This window comes from Lepisosteus oculatus, unplaced genomic scaffold (genome assembly GCF_040954835.1).
Source record: "Lepisosteus oculatus isolate fLepOcu1 unplaced genomic scaffold, fLepOcu1.hap2 HAP2_SCAFFOLD_75, whole genome shotgun sequence".
NCBI classification, from domain to species: domain Eukaryota; kingdom Metazoa; phylum Chordata; class Actinopteri; order Semionotiformes; family Lepisosteidae; genus Lepisosteus; species Lepisosteus oculatus.
The window spans coordinates 553767-576209 of NW_027168309.1; the positions used below are offsets into that span (position 1 = coordinate 553767).

At 48.8% G+C, this 22443-nt stretch overlaps 14 non-coding genes across 14 annotated transcripts; 4 read left to right on the forward strand and 10 right to left on the reverse strand.

Moving 5' to 3' along the window:
* Nucleotides 1-887: 887 nt before the first annotated feature.
* Nucleotides 888-960, reverse strand: trnak-cuu (transfer RNA lysine (anticodon CUU)). The gene has a single exon. It is a non-coding gene; the product is annotated as a tRNA-Lys (tRNA).
* A 1172-nt stretch (nt 961-2132) lies between these two features.
* On the forward strand, nt 2133-2215 carry trnal-cag (transfer RNA leucine (anticodon CAG)). Its single transcript has one exon. It is a non-coding gene; the product is annotated as a tRNA-Leu (tRNA).
* A 2783-nt stretch (nt 2216-4998) lies between these two features.
* On the reverse strand, nt 4999-5071 carry trnak-cuu (transfer RNA lysine (anticodon CUU)). The gene has a single exon. It is a non-coding gene; the product is annotated as a tRNA-Lys (tRNA).
* An 821-nt stretch (nt 5072-5892) lies between these two features.
* Nucleotides 5893-5964, reverse strand: trnam-cau (transfer RNA methionine (anticodon CAU)). Its single transcript has one exon. It is a non-coding gene; the product is annotated as a tRNA-Met (tRNA).
* Nucleotides 5965-6243: 279 nt separating this feature from the next.
* On the forward strand, nt 6244-6326 carry trnal-cag (transfer RNA leucine (anticodon CAG)). The gene has a single exon. It is a non-coding gene; the product is annotated as a tRNA-Leu (tRNA).
* Nucleotides 6327-9109: 2783 nt separating this feature from the next.
* On the reverse strand, nt 9110-9182 carry trnak-cuu (transfer RNA lysine (anticodon CUU)). The gene has a single exon. It is a non-coding gene; the product is annotated as a tRNA-Lys (tRNA).
* Nucleotides 9183-10003: 821 nt separating this feature from the next.
* trnam-cau (transfer RNA methionine (anticodon CAU)) lies at nt 10004-10075 on the reverse strand. Its single transcript has one exon. It is a non-coding gene; the product is annotated as a tRNA-Met (tRNA).
* A 3145-nt stretch (nt 10076-13220) lies between these two features.
* trnak-cuu (transfer RNA lysine (anticodon CUU)) lies at nt 13221-13293 on the reverse strand. Its single transcript has one exon. It is a non-coding gene; the product is annotated as a tRNA-Lys (tRNA).
* A 1172-nt stretch (nt 13294-14465) lies between these two features.
* On the forward strand, nt 14466-14548 carry trnal-cag (transfer RNA leucine (anticodon CAG)). Its single transcript has one exon. It is a non-coding gene; the product is annotated as a tRNA-Leu (tRNA).
* A 2783-nt stretch (nt 14549-17331) lies between these two features.
* trnak-cuu (transfer RNA lysine (anticodon CUU)) lies at nt 17332-17404 on the reverse strand. Its single transcript has one exon. It is a non-coding gene; the product is annotated as a tRNA-Lys (tRNA).
* An 821-nt stretch (nt 17405-18225) lies between these two features.
* trnam-cau (transfer RNA methionine (anticodon CAU)) lies at nt 18226-18297 on the reverse strand. Its single transcript has one exon. It is a non-coding gene; the product is annotated as a tRNA-Met (tRNA).
* A 279-nt stretch (nt 18298-18576) lies between these two features.
* Nucleotides 18577-18659, forward strand: trnal-cag (transfer RNA leucine (anticodon CAG)). The gene has a single exon. It is a non-coding gene; the product is annotated as a tRNA-Leu (tRNA).
* Nucleotides 18660-21442: 2783 nt separating this feature from the next.
* trnak-cuu (transfer RNA lysine (anticodon CUU)) lies at nt 21443-21515 on the reverse strand. The gene has a single exon. It is a non-coding gene; the product is annotated as a tRNA-Lys (tRNA).
* An 821-nt stretch (nt 21516-22336) lies between these two features.
* trnam-cau (transfer RNA methionine (anticodon CAU)) lies at nt 22337-22408 on the reverse strand. The gene has a single exon. It is a non-coding gene; the product is annotated as a tRNA-Met (tRNA).
* Nucleotides 22409-22443: the final 35 nt, after the last annotated feature.

The window sequence follows — 22443 nt, forward strand, 5'->3', positions numbered from 1 at the left end:
CGGCCTCTCAACCGCTTTACAATGTGATCGGCACCTCGGTAGCCAGTTTAGAAGGCTGAAAAGGATGCTGGAAGCACAGCGACGTTCTAAAACCAGCGCTTGAAAAGCATCTGCATACATAAAATGTCCATTTCCCCAAAGATGAATCTGCATCTTCAGAAGATTGTCAGCTATACGTTTTCGTTCTTTGTTTCCTTTTTTTACGACAAGCTTTCGAGAAATGAACTGTCTATTGTGATGAAGGCTGCATTAGAAATTGTGCATCTAGCTTAGTTCAATGAAATCGGGAGGTGCACCTGTCTCAAGCGGATGGCTCTTTGCAGGCACACTACGGAAACCTGCGGGCGCAAGTTGGGAGAAGTGACTCTTGCAGAGTGTTGAGCTTCGAGAAGAGGGCTCCGCTCAGGAAGATATTTCCACATGTTGAAGAGTCGCTTTTCGCCCTTTCTTTCCCACATTTTTCCAGTGCGGTTATTGATCGCGTTCAAAATGTTTTCCCAACGTACGTGTTACCTGCAAAATCACAGTGAAACTGTTATGCCGAAAAGATTCCTAATAGTTATTGTATTAGAATAGCTCTCCAATTTCTTAGCCTTCGTACACGCAATGTTTAAGGAAACGCTAGAGTAAATGAAACTGTAAATAGACAGGAGCTCTTCTTAGTTTTCATACAAGTTATGATGGCTGCAGCTCCTATCTGCGTCCGGGTGACCGGAGCCAAGGGATTATCTGCGGAACCTTTGATTTATCTCTCGGGCAAGGAGCTAGATACGCCCTTTTCATCTCGGTTTGATTACACCTGTGCATTAAAACGCAGTGCTCGGTACCATCGAGGTGTAAGAGGTTCAAGGATGAGCGGGAAACTTTGTTAATAAGGAGACGGGCACCGCCCAACGTGGGGCTCGAACCCACGACCCTGAGATTAAGAGTCTCATGCTCTACCGACTGAGCTAGCCGGGCGCCGGTGGAGCTGGTGGTTAACTTGTCCCTGTTGACGGCAATTTGACAAGGTATACTTCCTGGCTTTTCATCATGTGCTGACCGGATTCGAGAGTAGCACACCCTGTTCTTTGTTGATTACTGTACCTCCAGCAGCGCAAATGTCAGTAATCATTGAAATGTACGACCTACAATCTCCTCAGCATGCCCGCGTGGACTCCTCAGTGATCATCCTTCTACGTTCTGCTGTAGTTTTCATGCAAGTGAAAACCGTGCTCCAAATAACAGCGGCACAGTTGTATCCTGCGGTAAGCATTCTTCTAATTCCATCGTTTTGCTCCAGGTAAAAGGTAGCGCATCATACGGTTGATATTCCAAGGTTTCAGAGTCCGTATTGGATGGCTTGGATGCAGACATCGCTCAGAGCTCCCAGTATGATTTTCCCGAGTTCAGTTTTGCAGTGTTTTAGTGCTTTACTACTTCCAGTGGGCCTTTGAATGCTCTGCTAAGTAGAGACGTGACATAATTACTAATGCGACCGAGTGTGCTGGCTGTTCCTGGTTCGTAATGATTAACGCGAGAAATCAATATAAACATAACTGCTTCGATTTCGAGGTTCAGTTGAAGCTTTCAAAGAAACTATCAAAGACCTCAGAACAACCGAAGACACATTTGGTCATCTCCGTATTGGTGAAGATTAAAGAGTCCCGCAAGTGTCAAGCTTGCACAAACACACACGAGAGAGAAACTCAGGACAGAATTTAAAGAAAGGGAGATGCAGACTATTTGAAGGCACTTTGCTAACCCAATGGCATGCTTAGGAATCGTGCATAGGACACACGTAGCAGAGGATGGTTTCGATCCATTGACCTCTGGGTTATGGGCCCAGCACGCTTCCGCTGCGCCACTCTGCTGACAGCCGCTCTGCGTGTGGCGCACAACTGCTCTTTTTATTTCCTACATAAGTGATGAAAGAGTTGAAAGTTTCAACGACAAACGCAGACGTCACTTTGAGCGCTTGGTGTTGTAGCACAAATCATCACATGCTGCTCTACACTGGATTATAAAAGCCGACACATTTTCCAAACATTTTAATGCTGGAGTCACACTGTAGTATTAATAACAGTGCGATACTCGAGGAGCGTAGTGGGATCGCGGTGGCTCATCAGACCGCCCCGGGACAGGGGGCCCGCGTCAGGATGGCCGAGCGGTCTAAGGCGCTGCGTTCAGGTCGCAGTCTCCCCTGGAGGCGTGGGTTCGAATCCCACTCCTGACAAAAAGCTTGCTCAGTGCCGTCTCCAGTCGGGTGCAAATGGGTGAAGCAGCCTGCCGCGGGGAACGTGCGCCGATAGGCGTAGGTGTATCCCCTGCCTCTTCCGATTTAGCTCGTGCTCCATAGGATGGAAGCGGATGCTCTGGCTTTTTGACTCGAATATAACCTGATCACAACAGAAGGCCGTGCAGCCCAGTGCTGGTTTAAGAATGCCTCGTGTCTTCAGGCCCCTATTCCTTCAGGTTACCCCTTTGGAATAGTCGTCCGAAAAAGACGGGAAAGGAAAAGCATGTAAGCTCCCACACACTGCGTTAGCATTAGCGGTTGGAATCTGATGGGAGAAAAGCAACCTGGCTCGCCGTCAAGCAATCCATCCCTGGTCTCCCACGTGACAGGCGGGGATACGCACCACTATACTAACGAGGAGCGCTTGCTTGGCGCTTGAAGACACTTCCTCTTGCGGCTACTACTGTTTCCGGTTTCGTCTTTTCTTTTCATTCCTCCCAGAGGAGCGCATGAAAACGTTTCCATCTGCGCCATCCTCACCCCTCCAATGCTATGGTCCCTGCTCCTCCTGGTGCACTGCAAACACTCATTCAGCCGGTTCTTTCAGTTTGAATACTTAGGTCTTCAAAGGCTGGAAGTAGGGCGCAAGACATGCCAATGCCAAAAGCGTGGCAGTGTGCTTCCAGCTGTGAAATGTCACTGGTGGATGTTGAAGACATTACTTCCAAGGCAGCAGGTCCAAGCGATTTAGCGTTTGTACAAGAAGCAGGAAGAGAGAAACGGCACTCCGCCTTTTTCTGGGCAGGCCGAAGCGACAGGAGAAGGGCGCCGTAGTCGGCAGGATTCGAGCCGACGCGGGGAGACCCCAATGGCTTTCTAGCCCATCGCCTTAACCGCTCGGCCACGACTACAGGGAGCGCCGCCGCTGCCGGCTTGCAATCATTTAACACGGAGGGCGAGGCGGCGGCGGTAACCTTTTTCAATGTCGCTCTCCGCTTCCCCCCAAAAAAAGCCAAATGACATTCTAGCACTCGGACACCCTTCAGAAGACTGAAGGGTGGCTTAAAGCTGGAAGGATTAGGTCTCCCCGTTCCGACGCGACAATCGAACTTCCTTAGGCAGAGAGAAAGCAACATCGAGGAGCGTCAACAAGACTTTAGAAGCTGCGACACACGCCACTTTCAGTCGCAGACACAGCAGTTTTAAAGGCAGGAATCGCCTTTGCGAACGCCATGAGAAACAGAACGCAAGCTCAGGTCCTGCGGTTTAACAAACAGCCTCGGCTTTCAAGCGACATTTCTTTTCTGGAGCGAATTCACTTTCAACTTCAAGAAATTCACACAACTTGCGAAATACGAAATACAAATCTGGCTCATCGCTGCACAAGAAATACCGCCGGCTGGCAAGAAAATGACAACGGTGTTTTTCCTTAACGAAAAACTTCCCATGGAGAAAAACAACGGCTGTGCGTCTCTGTCGGCTTGATTCAGTTTAATGCAAGTATTCATTCTCCTCCTGGAAAATACAGCTTGCGAAAGATGAAATACAATTCTTGGCTTTTCTGGGTGAGTGCAGAAGAAATCCTGCCGGCTGGCAGAAGAATTCCAGCCTTTTTTACTCTTTAGCCACAAACTTGCGAATGATACAAAGCAAGCGGGGTGCGTTTCTGTGCAGCTGTTAACTGAACAGCTGCTGCTTCAAGCCCACCCAGGGCTCATTCCGATTTCAACATCATGCCCCCTGAAGGTAGACTGGATTTCTTTGCGAAGCATTCACCTTTTGGACGTTTCAGGAAAGGTGCGTGTCGATGCCAGACTTGAAAAGCTTTCCATACAAAGAAACAACATAGTGCTTTTGATTGATGGGAAACGGCAAGAGCGGTTTGAGCAGCTCCGGCCTCTCAACCGCTTTACAATGTGATCGGCACCTCGGTAGCCAGTTTAGAAGGCTGAAAAGGATGCTGGAAGCACAGCGACGTTCTAAAACCAGCGCTTGAAAAGCATCTGCATACATAAAATGTCCATTTCCCCAAAGCTGAATCTGCATATTCAGAAGATTGTCAGCTATACGTTTTCGTTCTTTGTTTCCTTTTTTTACGACAAGCTTTCGAGAAATGAACTGTCTATTGTGATGAAGGCTGCGTTAGAAATTGTGCATCTAGCTTAGTTCAATGAAATCGGGAGGTGCACCTGTCTCAAGCGGATGGCTCTTTGCAGGCACACTACGGAAACCTGCGGGCGCAAGTTGGGAGAAGTGACTCTTGCAGAGTGTTGAGCTTCGAGAAGAGGGCTCCGCTCAGGAAGATATTTCCACATGTTGAAGAGTCGCTTTTCGCCCTTTCTTTCCCACATTTTTCCAGTGCGGTTATTGATCGCGTTCAAAATGTTTTCCCAACGTACGTGTTACCTGCAAAATCACAGTGAAACTGTTATGCCGAAAAGATTCCTAATAGTTATTGTATTAGAATAGCTCTCCAATTTCTTAGCCTTCGTACACGCAATGTTTAAGGAAACGCTAGAGTAAATGAAACTGTAAATAGACAGGAGCTCTTCTTAGTTTTCATACAAGTTATGATGGCTCCAGCTCCTATCTGCGTCCGGGTGACCGGAGCCAAGGGATTATCTGCGGAACCTTTGATTTATCTCTCGGGCAAGGAGCTAGATACGCCCTTTTCATCTCGGTTTGATCACACCTGTGCATTAAAACGCAGTGCTCGGTACCATCGAGGTGTAAGAGGTTCAAGGATGAGCGGGAAACTTTGTTAATAAGGAGACGGGCACCGCCCAACGTGGGGCTCGAACCCACGACCCTGAGATTAAGAGTCTCATGCTCTACCGACTGAGCTAGCCGGGCGCCGGTGGAGCTGGTGGTTAACTTGTCCCTGTTGACGGCAATTTGACAAGGTATACTTCCTGGCTTTTCATCATGTGCTGACCGGATTCGAGAGTAGCACACCCTGTTCTTTGTTGATTACTGTACCTCCAGCAGCGCAAATGTCAGTAATCATTGAAATGTATGACCTACAATCTCCTCAGCATGCCCGCGTGGACTCCTCAGTGATCATCCTTCTACGTTCTGCTGTAGTTTTCATGCAAGTGAAAACCGTGCTCCAAATAACAGCGGCACAGTTGTATCCTGCGGTAAGCATTCTTCTAATTCCATCGTTTTGCTCCAGGTAAAAGGTAGCGCATCATACGGTTGATATTCCAAGGTTTCAGAGTCCGTATTGGATGGCTTGGATGCAGACATCGCTCAGAGCTCCCAGTATGATTTTCCCGAGTTCAGTTTTGCAGTGTTTTAGTGCTTTACTACTTCCAGTGGGCCTTTGAATGCTCTGCTAAGTAGAGACGTGACATAATTACTAATGCGACCGAGTGTGCTGGCTGTTCCTGGTTCGTAATGATTAACGCGAGAAATCAATATAAACATAACTGCTTCGATTTCGAGGTTCAGTTGAAGCTTTCAAAGAAACTATCAAAGACCTCAGAACAACCGAAGACACATTTGGTCATCTCCGTATTGGTGAAGATTAAAGAGTCCCGCAAGTGTCAAGCTTGCACAAACACACACGAGAGAGAAACTCAGGACAGAATTTAAAGAAAGGGAGATGCAGACTATTTGAAGGCACTTTGCTAACCCAATGGCACGCTTATGAATCGTGCATAGGACACATGTAGCAGAGGATGGTTTCGATCCATCGACCTCTGGGTTATGGGCCCAGCACGCTTCCGCTGCGCCACTCTGCTGACGGCCTCTCTGCGTGTGGCGCACAACTGCTCTTTTTATTTCCTACATAAGTGATGAAAGAGTTGAAAGTTTCAACGACAAACGCAGACGTCACTTTGAGCGCTTGGTGTTGTAGCACAAATCATCACATGCTGCTCTACACTGGATTATAAAAGCCGACACATTTTCCAAACATTTTAATGCTGGAGTCACACTGTAGTATTAATAACAGTGCGATACTCGAGGAGCGTAGTGGGATCGCGGTGGCTCATCAGACCGCCCCGGGACAGGGGGCCCGCGTCAGGATGGCCGAGCGGTCTAAGGCGCTGCGTTCAGGTCGCAGTCTCCCCTGGAGGCGTGGGTTCGAATCCCACTCCTGACAAAAAGCTTGCTCAGTGCCGTCTCCAGTCGGGTGCAAATGGGTGAAGCAGCCTGCCGCGGGGAACGTGCGCCGATAGGCGTAGGTGTATCCCCTGCCTCTTCCGATTTAGCTCGTGCTCCATAGGATGGAAGCGGATGCTCTGGCTTTTTGACTCGAATATAACCTGATCACAACAGAAGACCGTGCAGCCCAGTGCTGGTTTAAGAATGCCTCGTGTCTTCAGGCCCCTATTCCTTCAGGTTACCCCTTTGGAATAGTCGTCCGAAAAAGACGGGAAAGGAAAAGCATGTAAGCTCCCACACACTGCGTTAGCATTAGCGGTTGGAATCTGATGGGAGAAAAGCAACCTGGCTCGCCGTCAAGCAATCCATCCCTGGTCTCCCACGTGACAGGCGGGGATACGCACCACTATACTAACGAGGAGCGCTTGCTTGGCGCTTGAAGACACTTCCTCTTGCGGCTACTACTGTTTCCGGTTTCGTCTTTTCTTTTCATTCCTCCCAGAGGAGCGCATGAAAACGTTTCCATCTGCGCCATCCTCACCCCTCCAATGCTATGGTCCCTGCTCCTCCTGGTGCACTGCAAACACTCATTCAGCCGGTTCTTTCAGTTTGAATACTTAGGTCTTCAAAGGCTGGAAGTAGGGCGCAAGACATGCCAATGCCAAAAGCGTGGCAGTGTGCTTCCAGCTGTGAAATGTCACTGGTGGATGTTGAAGACATTACTTCCAAGGCAGCAGGTCCAAGCGATTTAGCGTTTGTACAAGAAGCAGGAAGAGAGAAACGGCACTCCGCCTTTTTCTGGGCAGGCCGAAGCGACAGGAGAAGGGCGCCGTAGTCGGCAGGATTCGAGCCGACGCGGGGAGACCCCAATGGCTTTCTAGCCCATCGCCTTAACCGCTCGGCCACGACTACAGGGAGCGCCGCCGCCGCCGGCTTGCAATCATTTAACACGGAGGGCGAGGCGGCGGCGGTAACCTTTTTCAATGTCGCTCTCCGCTTCCCCCCAAAAAAAGCCAAATGACATGCTAGCACTCGGACACCCTTCAGAAGACTGAAGGGTGGCTTAAAGCTGGAAGGATTAGGTCTCCCCGTTCCGACGCGACAATCGAACTTCCTTAGGCAGAGAGAAAGCAACATCGAGGAGCGTCAACAAGACTTTAGAAGCTGCGACACACGCCACTTTCAGTCGCAGACACAGCAGTTTTAAAGGCAGGAATCGCCTTTGCGAACGCCATGAGAAACAGAACGCATGCTCAGGTCCTGCGGTTTAACAAACAGCCTCGGCTTTCAAGCGACATTTCTTTTCTGGAGCGGATTCACTTTCAACTTCAAGAAATTCACACAACTTGCGAAATACGAAATACAAATCTGGCTCATCGCTGCACAAGAAATACCGCCGGCTGGCAAGAAAATGACAACGGTGTTTTTCCTTAACGAAAAACTTCCCATGGAGAAAAACAACGGCTGTGCGTCTCTGTCGGCTTGATTCAGTTTAATGCAAGTATTCATTCTCCTCCTGGAAAATACAGCTTGCGAAAGATGAAATACAATTCTTGGCTTTTCTGGGTGAGTGCAGAAGAAATCCTGCCGGCTGGCAGAAGAATTCCAGCCTTTTTTACTCTTTAACCACAAACTTGCGAATGATACAAAGCAAGCGGGGTGCGTTTCTGTGCAGCTGTTAACTGAACAGCTGCTGCTTCAAGCCCACCCAGGGCTCATTCCGATTTCAACATCATGCCCCCTGAAGGTAGACTGGATTTCTTTGCGAAGCATTCACCTTTTGGACGTTTCAGGAAAGGTGCGTGTCGATGCCAGACTTGAAAAGCTTTCCATACAAAGAAACAACATAGTGCTTTTGATTGATGGGAAACGGCAAGAGCGGTTTGAGCAGCTCCGGCCTCTCAACCGCTTTACAATGTGATCGGCACCTCGGTAGCCAGTTTAGAAGGCTGAAAAGGATGCTGGAAGCACAGCGACGTTCTAAAACCAGCGCTTGAAAAGCATCTGCATACATAAAATGTCCATTTCCCCAAAGCTGAATCTGCATCTTCAGAAGATTGTCAGCTATACGTTTTCGTTCTTTGTTTCCTTTTTTTACGACAAGCTTTCGAGAAATGAACTGTCTATTGTGATGAAGGCTGCGTTAGAAATTGTGCATCTAGCTTAGTTCAATGAAATCGGGAGGTGCACCTGTCTCAAGCGGATGGCTCTTTGCAGGCACACTACGGAAACCTGCGGGCGCAAGTTGGGAGAAGTGACTCTTGCAGAGTGTTGAGCTTCGAGAAGAGGGCTCCGCTCAGGAAGATATTTCCACATGTTGAAGAGTCGCTTTTCGCCCTTTCTTTCCCACATTTTTCCAGTGCGGTTATTGATCGCGTTCAAAATGTTTTCCCAACGTACGTGTTACCTGCAAAATCACAGTGAAACTGTTATGCCGAAAAGATTCCTAATAGTTATTGTATTAGAATAGCTCTCCAATTTCTTAGCCTTCGTACACGCAATGTTTAAGGAAACGCTAGAGTAAATGAAACTGTAAATAGACAGGAGCTCTTCTTAGTTTTCATACAAGTTATGATGGCTGCAGCTCCTATCTGCGTCCGGGTGACCGGAGCCAAGGGATTATCTGCGGAACCTTTGATTTATCTCTCGGGCAAGGAGCTAGATACGCCCTTTTCATCTCGGTTTGATCACACCTGTGCATTAAAACGCAGTGCTCGGTACCATCGAGGTGTAAGAGGTTCAAGGATGAGCGGGAAACTTTGTTAATAAGGAGACGGGCACCGCCCAACGTGGGGCTCGAACCCACGACCCTGAGATTAAGAGTCTCATGCTCTACCGACTGAGCTAGCCGGGCGCCGGTGGAGCTGGTGGTTAACTTGTCCCTGTTGACGGCAATTTGACAAGGTATACTTCCTGGCTTTTCATCATGTGCTGACCGGATTCGAGAGTAGCACACCCTGTTCTTTGTTGATTACTGTACCTCCAGCAGCGCAAATGTCAGTAATCATTGAAATGTACGACCTACAATCTCCTCAGCATGCCCGCGTGGACTCCTCAGTGATCATCCTTCTACGTTCTGCTGTAGTTTTCATGCAAGTGAAAACCGTGCTCCAAATAACAGCGGCACAGTTGTATCCTGCGGTAAGCATTCTTCTAATTCCATCGTTTTGCTCCAGGTAAAAGGTAGCGCATCATACGGTTGATATTCCAAGGTTTCAGAGTCCGTATTGGATGGCTTGGATGCAGACATCGCTCAGAGCTCCCAGTATGATTTTCCCGAGTTCAGTTTTGCAGTGTTTTAGTGCTTTACTACTTCCAGTGGGCCTTTGAATGCTCTGCTAAGTAGAGACGTGACATAATTACTAATGCGACCGAGTGTGCTGGCTGTTCCTGGTTCGTAATGATTAACGCGAGAAATCAATATAAACATAACTGCTTCGATTTCGAGGTTCAGTTGAAGCTTTCAAAGAAACTATCAAAGACCTCAGAACAACCGAAGACACATTTGGTCATCTCCGTATTGGTGAAGATTAAAGAGTCCCGCAAGTGTCAAGCTTGCACAAACACACACGAGAGAGAAACTCAGGACAGAATTTAAAGAAAGGGAGATGCAGACTATTTGAAGGCACTTTGCTAACCCAATGGCACGCTTATGAATCGTGCATAGGACACATGTAGCAGAGGACGGTTTCGATCCATCGACCTCTGGGTTATGGGCCCAGCACGCTTCCGCTGCGCCACTCTGCTGACGGCCTCTCTGCGTGTGGCGCACAACTGCTCTTTTTATTTCCTACATAAGTGATGAAAGAGTTGAAAGTTTCAACGACAAACGCAGACGTCACTTTGAGCGCTTGGTGTTGTAGCACAAATCATCACATGCTGCTCTACACTGGATTATAAAAGCCGACACATTTTCCAAACATTTTAATGCTGGAGTCACACTGTAGTATTAATACCAGTGCGATACTCGAGGAGCGTAGTGGGATCGCGGTGGCTCATCAGACCGCCCCGGGACAGGGGGCCCGCGTCAGGATGGCCGAGCGGTCTAAGGCGCTGTGTTCAGGTCGCAGTCTCCCCTGGAGGCGTGGGTTCGACTCCCACTCCTGACAAAAAGCTTGCTCAGTGCCGTCTCCAGTCGGGTGCAAATGGGTGAAGCAGCCTGCCGCGGGGAACGTGCGCCGATAGGCGTAGGTGTATCCCCTGCCTCTTCCGATTTAGCTCGTGCTCCATAGGATGGAAGCGGATGCTCTGGCTTTTTGACTCGAATATAACCTGATCACAACAGAAGACCGTGCAGCCCAGTGCTGGTTTAAGAATGCCTCGTGTCTTCAGGCCCCTATTCCTTCAGGTTACCCCTTTGGAATAGTCGTCCGAAAAAGACGGGAAAGGAAAAGCATGTAAGCTCCCACACACTGCGTTAGCATTAGCGGTTGGAATCTGATGGGAGAAAAGCAACCTGGCTCGCCGTCAAGCAATCCATCCCTGGTCTCCCACGTGACAGGCGGGGATACGCACCACTATACTAACGAGGAGCGCTTGCTTGGCGCTTGAAGACACTTCCTCTTGCGGCTACTACTGTTTCCGGTTTCGTCTTTTCTTTTCATTCCTCCCAGAGGAGCGCATGAAAACGTTTCCATCTGCGCCATCCTCACCCCTCCAATGCTATGGTCCCTGCTCCTCCTGGTGCACTGCAAACACTCATTCAGCCGGTTCTTTCAGTTTGAATACTTAGGTCTTCAAAGGCTGGAAGTAGGGCGCAAGACATGCCAATGCCAAAAGCGTGGCAGTGTGCTTCCAGCTGTGAAATGTCACTGGTGGATGTTGAAGACATTACTTCCAAGGCAGCAGGTCCAAGCGATTTAGCGTTTGTACAAGAAGCAGGAAGAGAGAAACGGCACTCCGCCTTTTTCTGGGCAGGCCGAAGCGACAGGAGAAGGGCGCCGTAGTCGGCAGGATTCGAGCCGACGCGGGGAGACCCCAATGGCTTTCTAGCCCATCGCCTTAACCGCTCGGCCACGACTACAGGGAGCGCCGCCGCCGCCGGCTTGCAATCATTTAACACGGAGGGCGAGGCGGCGGCGGTAACCTTTTTCAATGTCGCTCTCCGCTTCCCCCCAAAAAAAGCCAAATGACATGCTAGCACTCGGACACCCTTCAGAAGACTGAAGGGTGGCTTAAAGCTGGAAGGATTAGGTCTCCCCGTTCCGACGCGACAATCGAACTTCCTTAGGCAGAGAGAAAGCAACATCGAGGAGCGTCAACAAGACTTTAGAAGCTGCGACACACGCCACTTTCAGTCGCAGACACAGCAGTTTTAAAGGCAGGAATCGCCTTTGCGAACGCCATGAGAAACAGAACGCAAGCTCAGGTCCTGCGGTTTAACAAACAGCCTCGGCTTTCAAGCGACATTTCTTTTCTGGAGCGAATTCACTTTCAACTTCAAGAAATTCACACAACTTGCGAAATACGAAATACAAATCTGGCTCATCGCTGCACAAGAAATACCGCCGGCTGGCAAGAAAATGACAACGGTGTTTTTCCTTAACGAAAAACTTCCCATGGAGAAAAACAACGGCTGTGCGTCTCTGTCGGCTTGATTCAGTTTAATGCAAGTATTCATTCTCCTCCTGGAAAATACAGCTTGCGAAAGATGAAATACAATTCTTGGCTTTTCTGGGTGAGTGCAGAAGAAATCCTGCCGGCTGGCAGAAGAATTCCAGCCTTTTTTACTCTTTAACCACAAACTTGCGAATGATACAAAGAGAGCGGGGTGCGTTTCTGTGCAGCTGTTAACTGAACAGCTGCTGCTTCAAGCCCACCCAGGGCTCATTCCGATTTCAACATCATGCCCCCTGAAGGTAGACTGGATTTCTTTGCGAAGCATTCACCTTTTGGACGTTTCAGGAAAGGTGCGTGTCGATGCCAGACTTGAAAAGCTTTCCATACAAAGAAACAACATAGTGCTTTTGATTGATGGGAAACGGCAAGAGCGGTTTGAGCAGCTCCGGCCTCTCAACCGCTTTACAATGTGATCGGCACCTCGGTAGCCAGTTTAGAAGGCTGAAAAGGATGCTGGAAGCACAGCGACGTTCTAAAACCAGCGCTTGAAAAGCATCTGCATACATAAAATGTCCATTTCCCCAAAGCTGAATCTGCATCTTCAGAAGATTGTCAGCTATACGTTTTCGTTCTTTGTTTCCTTTTTTTACGACAAGCTTTCGAGAAATGAACTGTCTATTGTGATGAAGGCTGCATTAGAAATTGTGCATCTAGCTTAGTTCAATGAAATCGGGAGGTGCACCTGTCTCAAGCGGATGGCTCTTTGCAGGCACACTACGGAAACCTGCGGGCGCAAGTTGGGAGAAGTGACTCTTGCAGAGTGTTGAGCTTCGAGAAGAGGGCTCCGCTCAGGAAGATATTTCCACATGTTGAAGAGTCGCTTTTCGCCCTTTCTTTCCCACATTTTTCCAGTGCGGTTATTGATCGCGTTCAAAATGTTTTCCCAACGTACGTGTTACCTGCAAAATCACAGTGAAACTGTTATGCCGAAAAGATTCCTAATAGTTATTGTATTAGAATAGCTCTCCAATTTCTTAGCCTTCGTACACGCAATGTTTAAGGAAACGCTAGAGTAAATGAAACTGTAAATAGACAGGAGCTCTTCTTAGTTTTCATACAAGTTATGATGGCTGCAGCTCCTATCTGCGTCCGGGTGACCGGAGCCAAGGGATTATCTGCGGAACCTTTGATTTATCTCTCGGGCAAGGAGCTAGATACGCCCTTTTCATCTCGGTTTGATCACACCTGTGCATTAAAACGCAGTGCTCGGTACCATCGAGGTGTAAGAGGTTCAAGGATGAGCGGGAAACTTTGTTAATAAGGAGACGGGCACCGCCCAACGTGGGGCTCGAACCCACGACCCTGAGATTAAGAGTCTCATGCTCTACCGACTGAGCTAGCCGGGCGCCGGTGGAGCTGGGGGTTAACTTGTCCCTGTTGACGGCAATTTGACAAGGTATACTTCCTGGCTTTTCATCATGTGCTGACCGGATTCGAGAGTAGCACACCCTGTTCTTTGTTGATTACTGTACCTCCAGCAGCGCAAATGTCAGTAATCATTGAAATGTACGACCTACAATCTCCTCAGCATGCCCGCGTGGACTCCTCAGTGATCATCCTTCTACGTTCTGCTGTAGTTTTCATGCAAGTGAAAACCGTGCTCCAAATAACAGCGGCACAGTTGTATCCTGCGGTAAGCATTCTTCTAATTCCATCGTTTTGCTCCAGGTAAAAGGTAGCGCATCATACGGTTGATATTCCAAGGTTTCAGAGTCCGTATTGGATGGCTTGGATGCAGACATCGCTCAGAGCTCCCAGTATGATTTTCCCGAGTTCAGTTTTGCAGTGTTTTAGTGCTTTACTACTTCCAGTGGGCCTTTGAATGCTCTGCTAAGTAGAGACGTGACATAATTACTAATGCGACCGAGTGTGCTGGCTGTTCCTGGTTCGTAATGATTAACGCGAGAAATCAATATAAACATAACTGCTTCGATTTCGAGGTTCAGTTGAAGCTTTCAAAGAAACTATCAAAGACCTCAGAACAACCGAAGACACATTTGGTCATCTCCGTATTGGTGAAGATTAAAGAGTCCCGCAAGTGTCAAGCTTGCACAAACACACACGAGAGAGAAACTCAGGACAGAATTTAAAGAAAGGGAGATGCAGACTATTTGAAGGCACTTTGCTAACCCAATGGCATGCTTATGAATCGTGCATAGGACACACGTAGCAGAGGATGGCTTCGATCCATCGACCTCTGGGTTATGGGCCCAGCACGCTTCCGCTGCGCCACTCTGCTGACAGCCGCTCTGCGTGTGGCGCACAACTGCTCTTTTTATTTCCTACATAAGTGATGAAAGAGTTGAAAGTTTCAACGACAAACGCAGACGTCACTTTGAGCGCTTGGTGTTGTAGCACAAATCATCACATGCTGCTCTACACTGGATTATAAAAGCCGACACATTTTCCAAACATTTTAATGCTGGAGTCACACTGTAGTATTAATAACAGTGCGATACTCGAGGAGCGTAGTGGGATCGCGGTGGCTCATCAGACCGCCCCGGGACAGGGGGCCCGCGTCAGGATGGCCGAGCGGTCTAAGGCGCTGCGTTCAGGTCGCAGTCTCCCCTGGAGGCGTGGGTTCGAATCCCACTCCTGACAAAAAGCTTGCTCAGTGCCGTCTCCAGTCGGGTGCAAATGGGTGAAGCAGCCTGCCGCGGGGAACGTGCGCCGATAGGCGTAGGTGTATCCCCTGCCTCTTCCGATTTAGCTCGTGCTCCATAGGATGGAAGCGGATGCTCTGGCTTTTTGACTCGAATATAACCTGATCACAACAGAAGGCCGTGCAGCCCAGTGCTGGTTTAAGAATGCCTCGTGTCTTCAGGCCCCTATTCCTTCAGGTTACCCCTTTGGAATAGTCGTCCGAAAAAGACGGGAAAGGAAAAGCATGTAAGCTCCCACACACTGCGTTAGCATTAGCGGTTGGAATCTGATGGGAGAAAAGCAACCTGGCTCGCCGTCAAGCAATCCATCCCTGGTCTCCCACGTGACAGGCGGGGATACGCACCACTATACTAACGAGGAGCGCTTGCTTGGCGCTTGAAGACACTTCCTCTTGCGGCTACTACTGTTTCCGGTTTCGTCTTTTCTTTTCATTCCTCCCAGAGGAGCGCATGAAAACGTTTCCATCTGCGCCATCCTCACCCCTCCAATGCTATGGTCCCTGCTCCTCCTGGTGCACTGCAAACACTCATTCAGCCGGTTCTTTCAGTTTGAATACTTAGGTCTTCAAAGGCTGGAAGTAGGGCGCAAGACATGCCAATGCCAAAAGCGTGGCAGTGTGCTTCCAGCTGTGAAATGTCACTGGTGGATGTTGAAGACATTACTTCCAAGGCAGCAGGTCCAAGCGATTTAGCGTTTGTACAAGAAGCAGGAAGAGAGAAACGGCACTCCGCCTTTTTCTGGGCAGGCCGAAGCGACAGGAGAAGGGCGCCGTAGTCGGCAGGATTCGAGCCGACGCGGGGAGACCCCAATGGCTTTCTAGCCCATCGCCTTAACCGCTCGGCCACGACTACAGGGAGCGCCGCCGCTGCCGGCTTGCAATCATTTAACACGGAGGGCGAGGCGGCGGCGGTAACCTTTTTCAATGTCGCTCTCCGCTTCCCCCCAAAAAAAGCCAAATGACATGCTAGCACTCGGACACCCTTCAGAAGACTGAAGGGTGGCTTAAAGCTGGAAGGATTAGGTCTCCCCGTTCCGACGCGACAATCGAACTTCCTTAGGCAGAGAGAAAGCAACATCGAGGAGCGTCAACAAGACTTTAGAAGCTGCGACACACGCCACTTTCAGTCGCAGACACAGCAGTTTTAAAGGCAGGAATCGCCTTTGCGAACGCCATGAGAAACAGAACGCAAGCTCAGGTCCTGCGGTTTAACAAACAGCCTCGGCTTTCAAGCGACATTTCTTTTCTGGAGCGAATTCACTTTCAACTTCAAGAAATTCACACAACTTGCGAAATACGAAATACAAATCTGGCTCATCGCTGCACAAGAAATACCGCCGGCTGGCAAGAAAATGACAACGGTGTTTTTCCTTAACGAAAAACTTCCCATGGAGAAAAACAACGGCTGTGCGTCTCTGTCGGCTTGATTCAGTTTAATGCAAGTATTCATTCTCCTCCTGGAAAATACAGCTTGCGAAAGATGAAATACAATTCTTGGCTTTTCTGGGTGAGTGCAGAAGAAATCCTGCCGGCTGGCAGAAGAATTCCAGCCTTTTTTACTCTTTAGCCACAAACTTGCGAATGATACAAAGCAAGCGGGGTGCGTTTCTGTGCAGCTGTTAACTGAACAGCTGCTGCTTCAAGCCCACCCAGGGCTCATTCCGATTTCAACATCATGCCCCCTGAAGGTAGACTGGATTTCTTTGCGAAGCATTCACCTTTTGGACGTTTCAGGAAAGGTGCGTGTCGATGCCAGACTTGAAAAGCTTTCCATACAAAGAAACAACATAGTGCTTTTGATTGATGGGAAACGGCAAGAGCGGTTTGAGCAGCTCCGGCCTCTCAACCGCTTTACAATGTGATCGGCACCTCGGTAGCCAGTTTAGAAGGCTGAAAAGGATGCTGGAAGCACAGCGACGTTCTAAAACCAGCGCTTGAAAAGCATCTGCATACATAAAATGTCCATTTCCCCAAAGCTGAATCTGCATCTTCAGAAGATTGTCAGCTATACGTTTTCGTTCTTTGTTTCCTTTTTTTACGACAAGCTTTCGAGAAATGAACTGTCTATTGTGATGAAGGCTGCGTTAGAAATTGTGCATCTAGCTTAGTTCAATGAAATCGGGAGGTGCACCTGTCTCAAGCGGATGGCTCTTTGCAGGCACACTACGGAAACCTGCGGGCGCAAGTTGGGAGAAGTGACTCTTGCAGAGTGTTGAGCTTCGAGAAGAGGGCTCCGCTCAGGAAGATATTTCCACATGTTGAAGAGTCGCTTTTCGCCCTTTCTTTCCCACATTTTTCCAGTGCGGTTATTGATCGCGTTCAAAATGTTTTCCCAACGTACGTGTTACCTGCAAAATCACAGTGAAACTGTTATGCCGAAAAGATTCCTAATAGTTATTGTATTAGAATAGCTCTCCAATTTCTTAGCCTTCGTACACGCAATGTTTAAGGAAACGCTAGAGTAAATGAAACTGTAAATAGACAGGAGCTCTTCTTAGTTTTCATACAAGTTATGATGGCTGCAGCTCCTATCTGCGTCCGGGTGACCGGAGCCAAGGGATTATCTGCGGAACCTTTGATTTATCTCTCGGGCAAGGAGCTAGATACGCCCTTTTCATCTCGGTTTGATCACACCTGTGCATTAAAACGCAGTGCTCGGTACCATCGAGGTGTAAGAGGTTCAAGGATGAGCGGGAAACTTTGTTAATAAGGAGACGGGCACCGCCCAACGTGGGGCTCGAACCCACGACCCTGAGATTAAGAGTCTCATGCTCTACCGACTGAGCTAGCCGGGCGCCGGTGGAGCTGGTGGTTAACTTGTCCCTGTTGACGGCAATTTGACAAGGTATACTTCCTGGCTTTTCATCATGTGCTGACCGGATTCGAGAGTAGCACACCCTGTTCTTTGTTGATTACTGTACCTCCAGCAGCGCAAATGTCAGTAATCATTGAAATGTATGACCTACAATCTCCTCAGCATGCCCGCGTGGACTCCTCAGTGATCATCCTTCTACGTTCTGCTGTAGTTTTCATGCAAGTGAAAACCGTGCTCCAAATAACAGCGGCACAGTTGTATCCTGCGGTAAGCATTCTTCTAATTCCATCGTTTTGCTCCAGGTAAAAGGTAGCGCATCATACGGTTGATATTCCAAGGTTTCAGAGTCCGTATTGGATGGCTTGGATGCAGACATCGCTCAGAGCTCCCAGTATGATTTTCCCGAGTTCAGTTTTGCAGTGTTTTAGTGCTTTACTACTTCCAGTGGGCCTTTGAATGCTCTGCTAAGTAGAGACGTGACATAATTACTAATGCGACCGAGTGTGCTGGCTGTTCCTGGTTCGTAATGATTAACGCGAGAAATCAATATAAACATAACTGCTTCGATTTCGAGGTTCAGTTGAAGCTTTCAAAGAAACTATCAAAGACCTCAGAACAACCGAAGACACATTTGGTCATCTCCGTATTGGTGAAGATTAAAGAGTCCCGCAAGTGTCAAGCTTGCACAAACACACACGAGAGAGAAACTCAGGACAGAATTTAAAGAAAGGGAGATGCAGACTATTTGAAGGCACTTTGCTAACCCAATGGCACGCTTATGAATCGTGCATAGGACACATGTAGCAGAGGATGGTTTCGATCCATCGACCTCTGGGTTATGGGCCCAGCACGCTTCCGCTGCGCCACTCTGCTGACGGCCTCTCTGCGTGTGGCGCACAACTGCTCTTTTTATTTCCTACATAAGTGATGAAAGAGTTGAAAGTTTCAACGACAAACGCAGACGTCACTTTGAGCGCTTGGTGTTGTAGCACAAATCATCACATGCTGCTCTACACTGGATTATAAAAGCCGACACATTTTCCAAACATTTTAATGCTGGAGTCACACTGTAGTATTAATAACAGTGCGATACTCGAGGAGCGTAGTGGGATCGCGGTGGCTCATCAGACCGCCCCGGGACAGGGGGCCCGCGTCAGGATGGCCGAGCGGTCTAAGGCGCTGCGTTCAGGTCGCAGTCTCCCCTGGAGGCGTGGGTTCGAATCCCACTCCTGACAAAAAGCTTGCTCAGTGCCGTCTCCAGTCGGGTGCAAATGGGTGAAGCAGCCTGCCGCGGGGAACGTGCGCCGATAGGCGTAGGTGTATCCCCTGCCTCTTCCGATTTAGCTCGTGCTCCATAGGATGGAAGCGGATGCTCTGGCTTTTTGACTCGAATATAACCTGATCACAACAGAAGACCGTGCAGCCCAGTGCTGGTTTAAGAATGCCTCGTGTCTTCAGGCCCCTATTCCTTCAGGTTACCCCTTTGGAATAGTCGTCCGAAAAAGACGGGAAAGGAAAAGCATGTAAGCTCCCACACACTGCGTTAGCATTAGCGGTTGGAATCTGATGGGAGAAAAGCAACCTGGCTCGCCGTCAAGCAATCCATCCCTGGTCTCCCACGTGACAGGCGGGGATACGCACCACTATACTAACGAGGAGCGCTTGCTTGGCGCTTGAAGACACTTCCTCTTGCGGCTACTACTGTTTCCGGTTTCGTCTTTTCTTTTCATTCCTCCCAGAGGAGCGCATGAAAACGTTTCCATCTGCGCCATCCTCACCCCTCCAATGCTATGGTCCCTGCTCCTCCTGGTGCACTGCAAACACTCATTCAGCCGGTTCTTTCAGTTTGAATACTTAGGTCTTCAAAGGCTGGAAGTAGGGCGCAAGACATGCCAATGCCAAAAGCGTGGCAGTGTGCTTCCAGCTGTGAAATGTCACTGGTGGATGTTGAAGACATTACTTCCAAGGCAGCAGGTCCAAGCGATTTAGCGTTTGTACAAGAAGCAGGAAGAGAGAAACGGCACTCCGCCTTTTTCTGGGCAGGCCGAAGCGACAGGAGAAGGGCGCCGTAGTCGGCAGGATTCGAGCCGACGCGGGGAGACCCCAATGGCTTTCTAGCCCATCGCCTTAACCGCTCGGCCACGACTACAGGGAGCGCCGCCGCTGCCGGCTTGCAATCATTTAACACGGAGGGCGAGGCGGCGGCGGTAACCTTTTTCAATGTCGCTCTCCGCTTCCCCCCAAAAAAAGCCAAATGACATGCTAGCACTCGGACACCCTTCAGAAGACTGAAGGGTGGCTTAAAGCTGGAAGGATTAGGTCTCCCCGTTCCGACGCGACAATCGAACTTCCTTAGGCAGAGAGAAAGCAACATCGAGGAGCGTCAACAAGACTTTAGAAGCTGCGACACACGCCACTTTCAGTCGCAGACACAGCAGTTTTAAAGGCAGGAATCGCCTTTGCGAACGCCATGAGAAACAGAACGCATGCTCAGGTCCTGCGGTTTAACAAACAGCCTCGGCTTTCAAGCGACATTTCTTTTCTGGAGCGGATTCACTTTCAACTTCAAGAAATTCACACAACTTGCGAAATACGAAATACAAATCTGGCTCATCGCTGCACAAGAAATACCGCCGGCTGGCAAGAAAATGACAACGGTGTTTTTCCTTAACGAAAAACTTCCCATGGAGAAAAACAACGGCTGTGCGTCTCTGTCGGCTTGATTCAGTTTAATGCAAGTATTCATTCTCCTCCTGGAAAATACAGCTTGCGAAAGATGAAATACAATTCTTGGCTTTTCTGGGTGAGTGCAGAAGAAATCCTGCCGGCTGGCAGAAGAATTCCAGCCTTTTTTACTCTTTAACCACAAACTTGCGAATGATACAAAGCAAGCGGGGTGCGTTTCTGTGCAGCTGTTAACTGAACAGCTGCTGCTTCAAGCCCACCCAGGGCTCATTCCGATTTCAACATCATGCCCCCTGAAGGTAGACTGGATTTCTTTGCGAAGCATTCACCTTTTGGACGTTTCAGGAAAGGTGCGTGTCGATGCCAGACTTGAAAAGCTTTCCATACAAAGAAACAACATAGTGCTTTTGATTGATGGGAAACGGCAAGAGCGGTTTGAGCAGCTCCGGCCTCTCAACCGCTTTACAATGTGATCGGCACCTCGGTAGCCAGTTTAGAAGGCTGAAAAGGATGCTGGAAGCACAGCGACGTTCTAAAACCAGCGCTTGAAAAGCATCTGCATACATAAAATGTCCATTTCCCCAAAGCTGAATCTGCATCTTCAGAAGATTGTCAGCTATACGTTTTCGTTCTTTGTTTCCTTTTTTTACGACAAGCTTTCGAGAAATGAACTGTCTATTGTGATGAAGGCTGCGTTAGAAATTGTGCATCTAGCTTAGTTCAATGAAATCGGGAGGTGCACCTGTCTCAAGCGGATGGCTCTTTGCAGGCACACTACGGAAACCTGCGGGCGCAAGTTGGGAGAAGTGACTCTTGCAGAGTGTTGAGCTTCGAGAAGAGGGCTCCGCTCAGGAAGATATTTCCACATGTTGAAGAGTCGCTTTTCGCCCTTTCTTTCCCACATTTTTCCAGTGCGGTTATTGATCGCGTTCAAAATGTTTTCCCAACGTACGTGTTACCTGCAAAATCACAGTGAAACTGTTATGCCGAAAAGATTCCTAATAGTTATTGTATTAGAATAGCTCTCCAATTTCTTAGCCTTCGTACACGCAATGTTTAAGGAAACGCTAGAGTAAATGAAACTGTAAATAGACAGGAGCTCTTCTTAGTTTTCATACAAGTTATGATGGCTGCAGCTCCTATCTGCGTCCGGGTGACCGGAGCCAAGGGATTATCTGCGGAACCTTTGATTTATCTCTCGGGCAAGGAGCTAGATACGCCCTTTTCATCTCGGTTTGATCACACCTGTGCATTAAAACGCAGTGCTCGGTACCATCGAGGTGTAAGAGGTTCAAGGATGAGCGGGAAACTTTGTTAATAAGGAGACGGGCACCGCCCAACGTGGGGCTCGAACCCACGACCCTGAGATTAAGAGTCTCATGCTCTACCGACTGAGCTAGCCGGGCGCCGGTGGAGCTGGTGGTTAACTTGTCCCTGTTGACGGCAATTTGACAAGGTATACTTCCTGGCTTTTCATCATGTGCTGACCGGATTCGAGAGTAGCACACCCTGTTCTTTGTTGATTACTGTACCTCCAGCAGCGCAAATGTCAGTAATCATTGAAATGTACGACCTACAATCTCCTCAGCATGCCCGCGTGGACTCCTCAGTGATCATCCTTCTACGTTCTGCTGTAGTTTTCATGCAAGTGAAAACCGTGCTCCAAATAACAGCGGCACAGTTGTATCCTGCGGTAAGCATTCTTCTAATTCCATCGTTTTGCTCCAGGTAAAAGGTAGCGCATCATACGGTTGATATTCCAAGGTTTCAGAGTCCGTATTGGATGGCTTGGATGCAGACATCGCTCAGAGCTCCCAGTATGATTTTCCCGAGTTCAGTTTTGCAGTGTTTTAGTGCTTTACTACTTCCAGTGGGCCTTTGAATGCTCTGCTAAGTAGAGACGTGACATAATTACTAATGCGACCGAGTGTGCTGGCTGTTCCTGGTTCGTAATGATTAACGCGAGAAATCAATATAAACATAACTGCTTCGATTTCGAGGTTCAGTTGAAGCTTTCAAAGAAACTATCAAAGACCTCAGAACAACCGAAGACACATTTGGTCATCTCCGTATTGGTGAAGATTAAAGAGTCCCGCAAGTGTCAAGCTTGCACAAACACACACGAGAGAGAAACTCAGGACAGAATTTAAAGAAAGGGAGATGCAGACTATTTGAAGGCACTTTGCTAACCCAATGGCACGCTTATGAATCGTGCATAGGACACATGTAGCAGAGGACGGTTTCGATCCATCGACCTCTGGGTTATGGGCCCAGCACGCTTCCGCTGCGCCACTCTGCTGACGGCCTCTCTGCGTGTGGCGCACAACTGCTCTT